This window comes from Pseudophryne corroboree, chromosome 10, assembly GCF_028390025.1.
Source record: "Pseudophryne corroboree isolate aPseCor3 chromosome 10, aPseCor3.hap2, whole genome shotgun sequence".
NCBI classification, from domain to species: domain Eukaryota; kingdom Metazoa; phylum Chordata; class Amphibia; order Anura; family Myobatrachidae; genus Pseudophryne; species Pseudophryne corroboree.
In genome coordinates this window covers 361,767,710-361,783,592 of record NC_086453.1, presented here as the reverse complement: position 1 = coordinate 361,783,592, position 15,883 = coordinate 361,767,710, and the positions used below count along the sequence as shown (strand labels likewise).

General features: G+C 40.8%; 1 protein-coding gene and 1 pseudogene across 1 annotated transcript in view; one reads left to right on the top strand and one right to left on the bottom strand.

Moving 5' to 3' along the window:
- The window catches only part of LOC134965658 (indolethylamine N-methyltransferase-like), a 101,732-nt gene that overhangs the window by 27,281 nt on the left and 58,568 nt on the right, over nucleotides 1-15,883 (bottom strand). The gene's annotated exons all lie outside the window — the stretch shown is intronic.
- On the top strand, nucleotides 5,920-6,039 carry LOC134968138 (5S ribosomal RNA; annotated as a pseudogene).

The window sequence follows — 15,883 nt, the reverse complement described above, 5'->3', positions numbered from 1 at the left end:
GTGACGGGGGGAGTGAAGTTTCTTCACTCCCCCCGTCACACGGCTCCGTAGACTTGCAGGCAAATATGGATGATCTCGTCCATATTGGCATGCATGCACAGCCGACATGGCACCAGCGATGAACGAGCGCGGGGCCGGGCATCGTTCATCGCTGGTGCCTCCACACTGCACGATACGAACGTTATCTCGTTCATTAATGATCTGTGAAGAGACTCTGGCTGGGCAGCTCTGTGAAGAGACTATGGCTGGGCAGCTCTTTGAAGAGACTCTGGCTGGGCAGCTCTGTGAAGAGACTCTGGCTGGGCAGCTCTGTGAAGAGACTCTGGCTGGGCAGCTCTGTGAAGAGACTCTGGCTGGGCAGCTCTGTGAAGAGACTCAGATGGTCCCTCCATGGAACCGGCAAAACTGGACACCCCTCCTGGGGCTGGACACTCGGAACCCCTTCATAGGGATGGACACTCGGAACCCCTTCCTGGGGCTGGACACTAGGAAGCCCCCTCTCAGGCTGGACACTCGGAAGCCACCCTCTTGGGCTGCGGACACTGAAACTTTCTTGGGTTTGCGGTGGGGACAAAACTGAATGAAATGTCCAGACCCACCGCAATAAAAGCAGAGTTTGTTAACCCTTCTATGGCTTCTCTCAGCTTCAGAAAGACTGGGTCGTGGGAAGCTCCGAAACTTGCCTTTGCTTGATACAGGGTAGCTATGTTCAAAATCAAGAACTTCAGATTCACAATTCTTCCTTTTACCTGACGATAGCTTGATAGATTTTGGCAGAGTGGATAATATCTCAGAAGACAGAGCTTGTAAATTATTCAGTTTCATTCTGAAATCTGCCAGTAATGTAGGGTCCAGAAAATGCATTAACTCGGAAGGCATACAACTAATTAGTGATGTAGCCATTTTCCTCAAGTCCTGTATAACCTCAAACCTACTGCACATGTTTTTATGGCCAGTTCATACTGTCACAGATACTAGGCTTCTCTGTGTGTGCGTGCGCAGGAGGTACATGATAATGAGGTATACAGAGACAAAGGGAATGTATATAGATTTATAAATGCAAAATAAAAGAATCCATAGGCATAAACTGTTATCAAGTGATAAGAGACCAGGTATATAAGCAAATAGCTGAGAACATGCAGGATACCAGAGTGCTGGGAGAATGCAGGCCAGCTACTCTGCTACTTGTAGTTAACATGAGTAGACCATTAGTGAAGAACTGGGACAAAGCAGGTCAGCTATGCAGAATAGCAGGGTACTGGGAGAATGCAGGACAGCTATACAGGTTACCTGAGTACTGTGAGAATGCAGGACAGCTATGCAGGATAGCAGTGTACTGGGAGAATGCAGGCCAGCTACTCAGTAGTCCATTAACGATGAGCTGAGAGAATGCAGGTCAGCTATGCAGGATAGCAGAGTACTGGGATAATGCAGGTCAGCTATGCAGGTTACCTGAGTACTGGGAGAATGCAGGCCAGCTACTCAGTAGTTCCTTAATGATGAGCTGTAGTCCATTAACGATGAGCTGAGAGAATGCAGGTCAGCTATGCAGGATAGCAGAGTACTGGGAGAATGCAGGTCAGCTATGCAGGTTACCTGAGTACTGGGAGAATGCAGGCCAGCTCCTCAGTAGTTCCTTAACGATGAGCTGAGATAATGCAGGTTACCTGAGTACTGGGAGAATGCAGGCCAGCTACTCAGTAGTTCCTTAACGATGAGCTGAGATAATGCAGGTTACCTGAGTACTGGGAGAATGCAGGCCAGCTACTCAGTAGTCCATTAACGATGAGCTGAGAGAATGCAGGTCAGCTATGCAGGATAGCAGAGTACTGGGATAATGCAGGTCAGCTATGCAGGTTACCTGAGTACTGGGAGAATGCAGGCCAGCTACTCAGTAGTCCATTAACGATGAGCTGAGAGAATGCAGGTTACCTGAGTACTGCGAGAATGCAGGCCAGCTACTCAGTAGTTCCTTAACGATGAGCTGAGAGAATGCAGGTCAGCTATGCAGGATAGCAGAGTACTGGGAGAATGCAGGCCATCTACTCAGTAGTCCATTAACAATGAGCTGAGAGATTGCTGCCTCAAAGGTAAACTTGATGAACTGGCACAGGAGTGCTTGTGAACAGAGGATAAATAGCAGCTTCCCAGGTGTAAACCACAGCTGCACATAACTAGGTAATCAATGCTACCAGGTCACAGAGTGGGAACTGCTAGACAGTCCAGGAGGCAGAGAGTGACACCTAGAGGCAGAAATTATATATGGCACGGATCATGACAGTACCCCCCTCCTCAAGGGTGGATTCCAGATGCTCCAAAATTGTTTATTTTTCTCTCTCCTCTTCTTAGAACCTTGAGTCCTAAAGATGATAAAACAGAAGAGATGAAGGCCAAAACCACAATCTCTAGGTTAAGGTGAAAAGATGACACCACCTTAGGTACATAACCTGGGTGAGTTCTAAGAACTGCCCAGTCACAATGGAATATTAGGGGGGTAATCAAAGGAATGAGTCCAAAGACACAAGTGGGCGCTGATTAAAAAAGTTTTTTGTAATAAAAAATGAATGAATAATATTATTTCTGATTCTGTATAATATTTTCATATATATGAAAAACAAATCATCCTTTTTGCTGCCCACAATGGTGGACCTGGATATCCACCGTACTGACAAAAACAAGGAAAAGATAATGTAGGCGCTCAAGGGGAATTGTAGTACAACGGCTGCTGGTTTTGTAAATATTCAATTTTGTTTATTGGTAAAAGAGATTATAAACAAGTAGACATTTGAATGACTAAAGTGCCATAAGCAATTAATATGCACAGTTAAATGAAAAAAAAAAAAAATACAACAAGTTAAAACAATATAAAAAGTAATGACTGTGTCCTGGGCCCCAGGACGTATGGATGTTTGAGTACTAACCCTAATTTTTTGTTAGTTCTTTTGCATGCATAAGCCAGCTGTTAGTGGCAATAGGGGTTAGTGCATAATTAGGCTCAATGCACTTTGCGGCAAATAATGCTGGAAATGAATAAGGCCTGTTGATACTTCACCAAAAAGAACTGAAGGACGTGGTGTTCAAATGGTGTGGCTGAATGTGGAGTATGCCAATCCCGCAGCTGTCTCCTGTCTGAATGGCTTGTTTGGTCCACTCACTGGAAAGATGGCTGGCCGCATGGCAGCGGTTCTCTTTTAGCAATGCCTGCTGTGAATGGTGGAGTGTGCTGTCTGCTAGCACTAAGCCTTTGCAGAAAACGGAGACAGGGAGCCGCACGTGTAAGTCCTGGGTAGCAGGGGACACTGCAATGCCGCGATTCTCGGCTTCCGGGTTCGGGGCTTCCGGCTTCCGGTTGCGGTCCACCTGCGTTCCACAGTCGTAGTAGGTCATCTGACGCGTTTCTCCGCCTCCACAATGGGCGGTTTCATCAGAGGCGGTTTCATCATGCCAAGCTGCGGGATTGGCATACTCCACATTCAGCCACACCATTTGAACACCACGTCCTTCAGTTCTTTTTGGTGAAGTATCAACAGGCCTTATTCATTTCCAGCATTATTTCCCGCAAAGTGCATTGAGCCTAATTATGCACTAACCCCTATTGCCACTAACAGCTGGCTTATGCATGCAAAATAACTAACAAAAAATTAGGGTTAGTACTCAAACATCCATACGTCCTGGGGCCCAGGACACAGTCATTACAATGGAATATTAGAAAGGGTTGAAGTCAGGACAAAGTGCCTAAGTCCTACAACCTTCTAGCAGAGGCAATAGCCAGTAGAAATAGGACCTTGGCTTTGAGCCACTTAAGATCCACTGACTCAAGAAGTTCAAATGGAGACTCTTGCAGGGCATTCATGACAACAGACAGATCCCATGGAGCCACAGGAGGTGCATAGGGAGGTTGAATCTGTAACACACCCTGAGTGAATCTATGAATGTCAGGTTTAGATGCAATTTTTCTCTTAAACCACACCGACAAGGCAAATATGAGAACCTTGAGGGAGGCCAGACAAATGCCTAAATCCAGGCCTTGTTATAGAAAAGCAAAGATTCTAGAAGTTTTGAATCTGTAGGCAACATAATTCTTATCAGCACACCAAGTGAAGTTAGAATTCCAAACCCGATAATAAATCCAGGCAGATGATGTCTTATGGGCTTTCAGCCTAGTTCAGATGACAACCTCAGTGAATACTTTGGCCCCCAGGAGTGATGCTTCCAGATCCACGCCGTCAGAGCCAGTCTGGTCAGGTCAGAAAGTATATATGTTACTTGGGAACAGAACCTGGGCCCCAGTGTGTATTGCACTGGTACTTTAGACTACTAGGCTATTTAGCCTATTTGTAGAGATACGGACCCTGTACGAGGAGGTCTGAGCATTGAGGAAGTAGAAGAGGACGCTCTGCCTCAGTTTAGGATGCCCGGAATGAAAACTGCAAATATTGCTGACAGATGGCATTCCGCCCCATGAAGGTTTATTGACAATTCCAACATTGCCATGCATCATCAAGAGTCACCTTAATGGTTTATGTATGCCACCATGGTGGCGTTGTCTGACCATACTGGAACAGGCCTGTTCTGCAGTAAAGGCAGGGCAAGGTTAATACAGTGAACACCGACCACAACTCCAGAATAGTTATCGGAAGTAGTGATTCTTCTCTGGTCCAGTGACCCAGGAAAGAGTGTTGCTCCAACACCTCACCCCCTACCCTGGCATCTGTTGTCAACTAGACTCAGTCGGGGATACAGAATGGACATCTCCTGGTCTGCTTGCTGGACCTGGAGCCACCAGGTCAGCGATAGCCGAACCTCCGGAGTCAAAATGATCATGTGAGACCTGATCTGGTGAGGTAGGCCATCCCACTTGGAAAGGATTATGCAGAGGGTGGGAATGAACTTGAGTGTACTTCACCATGTTGACTGTCACACTATTAGGTCAAGTACTTGCATCGCCCAGTGTAACAACACTTGCAGGAATGGAAGCATCTTATCCTGTCCTGAAGCTTCAGGATCTTCTGTGGAGACAGAAACAGCCATTGACTGTGCATGTCCAGCAATGCAACCAGGTGCACCATGCTCTGAGCTGGGAGCAGTGAGGATTTCTTCCAGTTGATGAGCCACCTGTGGGCTTGTAGGAAGTGTACTGTCAGTTGTAGATGACTGAGGAGGACATTGTGGGAGTTTGCCAGGATCAGCGGATCATCTATATATGGCAGGATCCTGATTCCCTGACGACGGAGATGCGCCGTCATTACGGCCATGACCTTGGTGAAAATCAGTCCAAGTGGCAGAGCCTGGAACTGATTATGTAGGTTGCCAATAGCCACCGCAGATACTGCTTATGACTTGGCAATAAGTATATGCAGGTACACAACCTGTATATCCAGGGATACCATATAGTCTCTGTGTTCCATCACCAGTACTATTGAGCGCAGCATTTCCAAACGGAACTTAGACACTCTCACAAACTTGCTTAGTGATTTGAAATTGAGAATAGTTTGGAAGGACCCATTCAGTTTCATACTAGAAACAGGATTGAGTCGTAACCACTGCCTCTCTGGGACAGAGGTACCTGCACAACCACTGCTATATCTGCAGTCTGTACAGAGTAATTATACTTTGCACTTATACGTAGTATAATCTGATACGGACGTCCTGGTGTCCCTAGGACTTTTTTAGGAGTGAAAGGCAGGTCCTAATTGTGGATGTTGTGTGGCTTTAAAGAATTTTTCCCACATAATAGGCCTTCACTCATCTGTGTACTTTTCTTGTGGCTGACGTGTCACATGGTGACTAAGTCAGGTGGTTGCACATAATCTCATTTGCTGTTGGCCATTGCGCTATATATGTTTACCAACTTTAATATCGTAGATATATAGTGGTTACACTATATATATCTAGGTGACTCAAAGTGGTGAGCTCAATATTTGCGGTCATACCTCACTGGAGATGCCCAATCTCTTCTGACCTTGGAAGCTAAGCAGTGAAAGGCCGGGTTAGTAATAGGATGGGAGACCACCTGTGAACACCCTGGTACTGCAACAAATTGACTCCCCAACACAGTGTCACTTATACACATACCATTGGGCACTCGGTTTTCACATGACCAATGATTGAACTCTCTGCATCTATAATGATCCATAATGGATATTTGCAGAATAAATGACGGTCATATACTACATGAGAGGCAATGTGCAATGATGATTCACTCTAAGTATCATGGTTATCAATTTCCGGCAACTGGTAGATTGTGATATGGATATCACGTATGATTTATAATCTATTTTCATATTTTCGCGAAGCCATTTCATTAATACTCAGATACTCCAGAAAACTAATTTTAATATTTACTTAATAAAAATGCTCTTACCAGTATTAAATATGTCACATTTTCACCCTCTGAATTAGAGTGCTCCCAAAAAAGAGTCTACTTTCCAATACTTCTTTGTTTGGTTTCTCTGGTCAACCATTGCTGTATCCAGGTGAGAACTCACAACCTGCAGCAAAGTGTGCACCTTTAACTGATCCGAGGGGATGACCTTGGCACAAAACTGGTGAGGGGACATCTCTTGAAGGATACTGCATACCCATGAGAGACAACTTCTCTCACCCATGTGCCTGAAGTGGTCATTAACCAGACCTGGGTGAACTGCAGAAGTCAGCCTCCCACCCAAGGGTTCCATAGGTGGAGGCCCACCCCATCATGCAGCAGGCTTGTCTTGTTTAGAAGCATTAGGGTTTGGAGAGAAAAAGAAACAGAGGAATCTGTATTGTTGACGCACTTAAATAGAACTATTTTTTAAAATATAACCTTTATTAGATATACATTAAATTATGTTATGAATAATTGGTCCAGACTACAGTGAAACATAGAATTAAAAAATTGACAATGACTAACATATATGTGAATTAAAGAGATGAAAAAATGTGAATAAAGATTTATTAAAAAGTGTGTCCACGTGTGTTTTGGTATAAGGTCTTATTTGGTAACCGTATGGGCATATGTATTGCCAAAATCTATGATCTTTATTGTCCCAAATGATCTATCCCCACTGAGTCCATATTCCTAGATCATAAGTCACTGTGAAGTGATATTTCTTCACTTTGAGCTGATGGGAATATGGCAGTTCCCGTTTTCAAGTCTCACAGCTCACAATTATACCTGTACTCGACTAATGTTCTATTATGCTGGGAGTATCAGCACTATATATTGCTTTCTTTAGAGGTATGCCAACCCCAATTGTATTAGAAAGCCAACTATCTGTCAGCACAGAACATCACTTGCATAGCCCACACTGTTAAAGGGAGTAGCCCTTAATTTTATACAGTGTGATTGGACTACCCCGTAGGGATATAATGATCCTGCTTCTTATGTATATATATATATATATATATATATATATATATATATATATATGTATATAGTGATAATGATCTTGGTTCAGTGGTTAATAATATGGATAAGATCATTCATTAGATGGCAACATATGCCCTCCCACTTATGTAAATGAGAAGGATATTATTAAAATTTTAATGCCAGGTAATTCAAATCTATACACATTAAGTATAATAATATATGGAGGGATAGAGCTAACCTATCCAAAGGATTAGTTAATATGGATGGAAACAAAACACAACTTCAGACTTTATTGTTGCACATAGAGTAAACTGTGCTGTCTCACTGACAGTTTATGTAATTTTTCAGCTGCTAGCTGGCTTATTAATGTTGCCAGTGAGATTGATACAATGTGCTGAATTAAGTGTGCCTGTGGAGTATGTTGCAATTTTCTTGTTCTCATATATTATCAGTCATGTTTGTTACAAAGAAGTATGACATTCCACTTAGAACAAGAAACTGCTCACATCACACTGATTAAATGGTGCAGATATTGTAACTTGCACAGATACTTAAATAGCTGGTGCTGTTCCAGTATATTATACCATATATAGCACTTTGCAGCTATCTATCATGCCATTTACATATTATATATTATATATGTTCCATCCAAAGCTATTATGGCATACATATTCATTTATTTTTTAAATTTTTTTAATATTTTTTAATATGTAGCCTAAAATCCAATCAGGCTCTGCTGGGTAAAGATTACAAGACAATTTTTTTCCTTTCAGTCAGGCTCTGTTAGCTCGATCTGGTGTGAATAGGCTTATGTAAATTTCTCTTCCTCCTGAGTCAGTGGATATATACTACTAATCTCTCCGCTATCCACTGGCACTGTTGGCATGCACTAATCATTGTATGCCTACTCAGGCATTCACTAGTAATAAGGCTTGGTCTCTCTCATAAGTGGAAACAGTTTTTAGCAATCATATAAATTAAACATTCATATATGTGTACACACGTGGACACACTGTGCCCAACACGCGTGTTTCACTGCGCTATTGCAGCTTCGTCAGGGAGCAACACGAGCGTCTCCCGAGGACGGAAATAAGACTAATCTGTATGCTCCAATCAGCAGCCTGTTTCGTGATCACGTGGGTCTATTGTCCTATTATTGCCCGATCCTTGCCTTCTACGTCACTGATGACTACCACCACTTGTGGTTTGATTTCTGGGCCCACGTGAACACTCAGGAAGTGTCCTATATGGTACTTGTAGAGAAGGGGGTTTGGGCCCACGTGATCGCGGCTTTGTAGTGATAATCAGGAAGTGTCCTGTGCGGTACTCATAACGATGGGGATTGTATCATCTCCGTATCCCCGTCTCTGCATACATTAATAGGTCTCCTTAATGGTCGAGATGGTATTCCAACATGAACTCAATTATTTGTAATTTCATGAGTCTCTATCCTCTTGTTATTATTGCAACTCATCAGTGATCGTGTCACACATATCTCAGTACAGATACCGTTATCAGTCACCCGATAGTAATATGATTGCATGCATGTTCCGGGGCCCTCTCCTTCTTTTAAGGCTCATCAGTGTGGGTATCATTTATTTAGATAATATTCATCTTAGAAGATGTATGAATAATTCAAATAGGTGATATCTTCTTAAGATTACTAGGTATAAATTCGTAATATGTTCCAATTGTCAAATGAGTTAAGTAACTTATCCTGTCTAACTATCAAATGAATTATATGTCTTATTATTCGGCATCTGATGATGCTCATCTCATGTGTGACAGTATAAACATATAAATATATGCCCCGTGGATGATTCGTAAATAGATCAGTATTACATCGAAAGTAAAATCTAAATATGTTTCAGTCATAAGCGGATTTGACATCATATAATCCAGCGTCTAGTAACATAGATCTTAACGGGGAGGTAAGTATCTTCATGGTAAGTATATTGAATAGATAGGTAAGTGAATACTAATTAAATATTAAACCTACAGTCAAAAATGTTACCCTAGTGGTTTTTGTAATGCGTATACATTGTGTCCCTGATTGGGGCTCGCATTGTCAATCGACATTTGTTATCAATGATAAAGAATACATATATGCATACAGGTGTACATATGTATGTGTGTACACCCGTACATGTCCTATACATGGCTGTGGTTTAACGTTGTGTATACAGATGGTGAAAAAAAAGGCTATTATGCATCTATTTAGGGAAAGAAGTGAAGAAAAAGAAAAACAGTTATTCCCGAACGTGTGATGGGAGTGTGACTCCAATAAGGTCAATTGTGGCTGTGGCACTATAATTATTAATGAAAGGAAAATTATCAATATAATTTTCTTTGAAAAAACAGAAGTGAAAGTGTCAAAAAGAAAAACCATTTTCACAACTTGTGATAAAACAAACAAAACGTGACAAATCAAAGTGCAATAAAAATAAAAATATTACAGGTAGATATATCTGCCTTGTATGTGAATAATTGGTGCGGAAGAGAGCGTGATTGTACGTAGGTGTATACTATAAAAAATACACAGATCTCATAAAATACGTATACCTCCATTTTCCTATTTTGTGACTGAAAACATTGAGTATGAATTATCCTAATTCAAAAAAATGGGATATTGCTGTTAGACTCATTCATACCAATAGGATATGTACTGTTGAGTAAGAAGGTTCTTGGTCCAGATCCCCTCCTCTGATACCCACTAACATACATTTGGATTATAAGGCCGGGTAGTTTATGACTAGGAATATTCAGTGTGAGTTGTCCTAATTCAAAAATGGGATATAACTATTGGACTCATTCATGCCATTTGGATGTGTACTATTGAGTAGGAAGATCATCTTTGTTTCGAATTTTAAAAGTTCTTGGTCCAGATCCCCTCCTCTAATACCCATTTGTATATGTCGGATCCCAAATGCTTTAAGTCCTGTTGGCTCTCCATTATGATGATTTAAAAAGTGTCTTGCTACCGGTGGCAGAGACTTAAATCTGGCTTGATCTTTCCTAGCATTTCGAATGCTTCCGATATGTTCCAGAATTCTGACTTTTAGGGGTCTGGACGTTTTGCCTACGTATTTTTTATGACAGGGGCATTCCAAATGGTATACTGTTCCTATAGAGGTACATGTAATTTTTGAGGTTATCATCCATTTTTTGTTATATCTGTCTAAGAAATCTTTAGTGGGTGTCATGTATTTACATGCCTTACAGTTACCACAAGGGTAAGAGCCCTTCTTCCCTGAGTCTTTCGTCGTGGGTTGTGACAGGTGGCTTTGTACTACCTTGTCCCTCAAATTAGGTGATCTTCTCCAGCTGGTCAATGGTTTGCTTGGGAGTATCTTAGACAGGTCATCATCTGTTTGTAGGATTGGCCAATGTCTGGTCAGAATGTTGTTTATTTCCCTCCAATGCACATTGAAGGTACCCACGTATCGTATCGGTTCATCGTGTTTGGTTTTGGTTTTTGGTGTTAGTAACGAGTCCCGTTGGTATGTTTGGACATCTTTAATAGATTTTTTTATTAATCTATTACTATACCCTCTTTTTTTGAACCGTACACTTAGTTCTTCTTGTCTGGTATGGAACGTATCGGTATTGGATCAATTCCTCTTTAATCTCAGTAGCTCCCCTTTCGGGATTCCTCTGATGGTAGCCGGGAGATGAGAGCTGGAGGAGTGTAACAGGCTATTAGTGGCTGTAGGTTTTCTGTAGAGGTCTGTAGATATATTACCTTCTTCATCAATATGGATGGTAATGTCTAAAAAATTGATGGATTTTTGACTCATTTCCATAGTAAGTTTCAGGTTTAAATTGTTGGTATTCAGAATGTTAATGAATTCGCTCAGATCTCTGGAGGGACCTTCCCACAGTATTAGGATATCGTCAATATACCTAAGGTATATTAGTATATTGTCAGTGTATTTTTCTAACGATTCCTGGAAGACCACCTCCCTCTCCCACCACCCCAGGTAGAGGTTGGCGTACGTGGGGGCACATGCTGTCCCCATCGCCGTCCCTCTCACCTGGAGGTAGTGGCGCTCATTGCATGTGAAGTAGTTATGAGAGAGTATGAAATTTAATAGTGCAACAAGATTTTCTTGAATGAGCGCCACTACCTCCAGGTGAGAGGGACAGCGATGGGGACAGCATGTGCCCCAACGTATGCCAACCTCTACCTGGGGTGGTGGGAGAGGGAGGTGGTCTTCCAGGAATCGTTAGAAAAATACACTGACAATATACTAATATACCTTAGGTATATTGACGATATCCTAATACTGTGGGAAGGTCCCTCCAGAGATCTGAGCGAATTCGTTAACATTCTGAATACCAACAATTTAAACCTGAAACTTACTCTGGAAATGAGTCAAAAATCCATCAATTTTTTAGACATTACCATCCATATTGATGAAGAAGGTAATATATCTACAGACCTCTACAGAAAACCTACAGCCACTAATAGCCTGTTACACTCCTCCAGCTCTCATCTCCCGGCTACTATCAGAGGAATCCCGAAAGGGGAGCTACTGAGATTAAAGAGGAATTGTTCCAATACCGATACGTTCCATACCAGACAAGAAGAACTAAGTGTACGGTTCAAAAAAAGAGGGTATAGTAATAGATTAATAAAAAAATCTATTAAAGATGTCCAAACATACCAACGGGACTCGTTACTAACACCAAAAACCAAAACCAAACACGATGAACCGATACGATACGTGGGTACCTTCAATGTGCATTGGAGGGAAATAAACAACATTCTGACCAGACATTGGCCAATCCTACAAACAGATGATGACCTGTCTAAGATACTCCCAAGCAAACCATTGACCAGCTGGAGAAGATCACCTAATTTGAGGGACAAGGTAGTACAAAGCCACCTGTCACAACCCACGACGAAAGACTCAGGGAAGAAGGGCTCTTACCCTTGTGGTAACTGTAAGGCATGTAAATACATGACACCCACTAAAGATTTCTTAGACAGATATAACAAAAAATGGATGATAACCTCAAAAATTACATGTACCTCTATAGGAACAGTATACCATTTGGAATGCCCCTGTCATAAAAAATACGTAGGCAAAACGTCCAGACCCCTAAAAGTCAGAATTCTGGAACATATCGGAAGCATTCGAAATGCTAGGAAAGATCAAGCCAGATTTAAGTCTCTGCCACCGGTAGCAAGACACTTTTTAAATCATCATAATGGAGAGCCAACAGGACTTAAAGCATTTGGGATCCGACATATACAAATGGGTATTAGAGGAGGGGATCTGGACCAAGAACTTTTAAAATTCGAAACAAAGATGATCTTCCTACTCAACAGTACACATCCAAATGGCATGAATGAGTCCAATAGTTATATCCCATTTTTGAATTAGGACAACTCACACTGAATATTCCTAGTCATAAACTACCCGGCCTTATAATCCAAATGTATGTTAGTGGGTATCAGAGGAGGGGATCTGGACCAAGAACCTTCTTACTCAACAGTACATATCCTATTGGTATGAATGAGTCTAACAGCAATATCCCATTTTTTTGAATTAGGATAATTCATACTCAATGTTTTCAGTCACAAAATAGGAAAATGGAGGTATACGTATTTTATGAGATCTGTGTATTTTTTATAGTATACACCTACGTACAATCACGCTCTCTTCCGCACCAATTATTCACATACAAGGCAGATATATCTACCTGTAATATTTTTATTTTTATTGCACTTTGATTTGTCACGTTTTGTTTGTTTTATCACAAGTTGTGAAAATGGTTTTTCTTTTTGACACTTTCACTTCTGTTTTTTCAATGAAAATTATATTGATAATTTTCCTTTCATTAATAATTATAGTGCCACAGCCACAATTGACCTTATTGGAGTCACACTCCCATCACACGTTCGGGAATAACTGTTTTTCTTTTTCTTCACTTCTTTCCCTAAATAGATGCATAATAGCCTTTTTTTTCACCATCTGTATACACAACGTTAAACCACAGCCATGTATAGGACATGTACGGGTGTACACACATACATATGTACACCTGTATGCATATATGTATTCTTTATCATTGATAACAAATGTCGATTGACAATGCGAGCCCCAATCAGGGACACAATGTATACGCATTACAAAAACCACTAGGGTAACATTTTTGACTGTAGGTTTAATATTTAATTAGTATTCACTTACCTATCTATTCAATATACTTACCATGAAGATACTTACCTCCCCGTTAAGATCTATGTTACTAGACGCTGGATTATATGATGTCAAATCCGCTTATGACTGAAACATATTTAGATTTTACTTTCGATGTAATACTGATCTATTTACGAATCATCCACGGGGCATATATTTATATGTTTATACTGTCACACATGAGATGAGCATCATCAGATGCCGAATAATAAGACATATAATTCATTTGATAGTTAGACAGGATAAGTTACTTAACTCATTTGACAATTGGAACATATTACGAATTTATACCTAGTAATCTTAAGAAGATATCACCTATTTGAATTATTCATACATCTTCTAAGATGAATATTATCTAAATAAATGATACCCACACTGATGAGCCTTAAAAGAAGGAGAGGGCCCCGGAACATGCATGCAATCATATTACTATCGGGTGACTGATAACGGTATCTGTACTGAGATATGTGTGACACAATCACTGATGAGTTGCAATAATAACAAGAGGATAGAGACTCATGAAATTACAAATAATTGAGTTCATGTTGGAATACCATCTCGACCATTAAGGAGACCTATTAATGTATGCAGAGACGGGGATACGGAGATGATACAATCCCCTTCCTTATGAGTACCGCACAGGACACTTCCTGATTATCACTACAAAGCCGCGATCACGTGGGCCCAAACCCCCTTCTCTACAAGTACCGTATAGGACACTTCCTGAGTGTTCACGTGGGCCCAGAAATCAAACCACAAGTGGTGGTAGTCATCAGTGACGTAGAAGGCAAGGATCGGGCAATAATAGGACAATAGACCCACGTGATCACGAAACAGGCTGCTGATTGGAGCATACAGATTAGTCTTATTTCCGTCCTCGGGAGACGCTCGTGTTGCTCCCTGACGAAGCTGCAATAGCGCAGTGAAACACGCGTGTTGGGCACAGTGTGTCCACGTGTGTACACATATATGAATGTTTAATTTATATGATTGCTAAAAACTGTTTCCACTTATGAGAGAGACCAAGCCTTATTACTAGTGAATGCCTGAGTAGGCATACAATGATTAGTGCATGCCAACAGTGCCAGTGGATAGCGGAGAGATTAGTAGTATATATCCACTGACTCAGGAGGAAGAGAAATTTACATAAGCCTATTCACACCAGATCGAGCTAACAGAGCCTGACTGAAAGGAAAAAAATTGTCTTGTAATCTTTACCCAGCAGAGCCTGATTGGATTTTAGGCTACATATTAAAAAATATTAAAAAAATTTAAAAAATAAATGAATATGTATGCCATAATAGCTTTGGATGGAACATATATAATATATAATATGTAAATGGCATGATAGATAGCGGCAAAGTGCTATATATGGTATAATATACTGGAACAGCACCAGCTATTTAAGTATCTGTGCAAGTTACAATATCTGCACCATTTAATCAGTGTGATGTGAGCAGTTTCTTGTTCTAAGTGGAATGTCATACTTTGTAACAAACATGACTGATAATATATGAGAACAAGAAAATTGCAACATACTCCACAGGCACACTTAATTCAGCACATTGTATCAATCTCACTGGCAACATTAATAAGCCAGCTAGCAGCTGAAAAATTACATAAACTGTCAGTGAGACAGCACAGTTTACTCTATGTGCAACAATAAAGTCTGAAGTTGTGTTTTGTTTCCATCCATATTAACAAATCCTTTGGATAGGTTAGCTCTATCCCTCCATATATTATTATACTTAATGTGTATAGATTTGAATTACCTGGCATTAAAATTTTAATAATATCCTTCTCATTTACATAAGTGGGAGGGCATATGTTGCCATCTAATGAAGGATCTTATCCATATTATTAACCACTGAACCAAGATCATTATCACTATATACATATATATATATATATATATATATATACATAAGAAGCAGGATCATTATATCCCTACGGGGTAGTCCAATCACACTGTATAAAATTAAGGGCTACTCCCTTTAACAGTGTGGGCTATGCAAGTGATGTTCTGTGCTGACAGATAGTTGGCTTTCTAATACAATTGGGGTTGGCATACCTCTAAGGAAAGCAATATATAGTGCTGATACTCCCAGCATAATAGAACATTAGTCGAGTACAGGTATAATTGTGAGCTGTGAGACTTGAAAACGGGAACTGCCATATTCCCATCAGCTCAAAGTGAAGAAATATCACTTCACAGTGATTTATGATCTAGGAATATGGACTCAGTGGGGATAGATCATTTGGGACAATAAAGATCATAGATTTTGGCAATACATATGCCCATACGGTTACCAAATAAGACCTT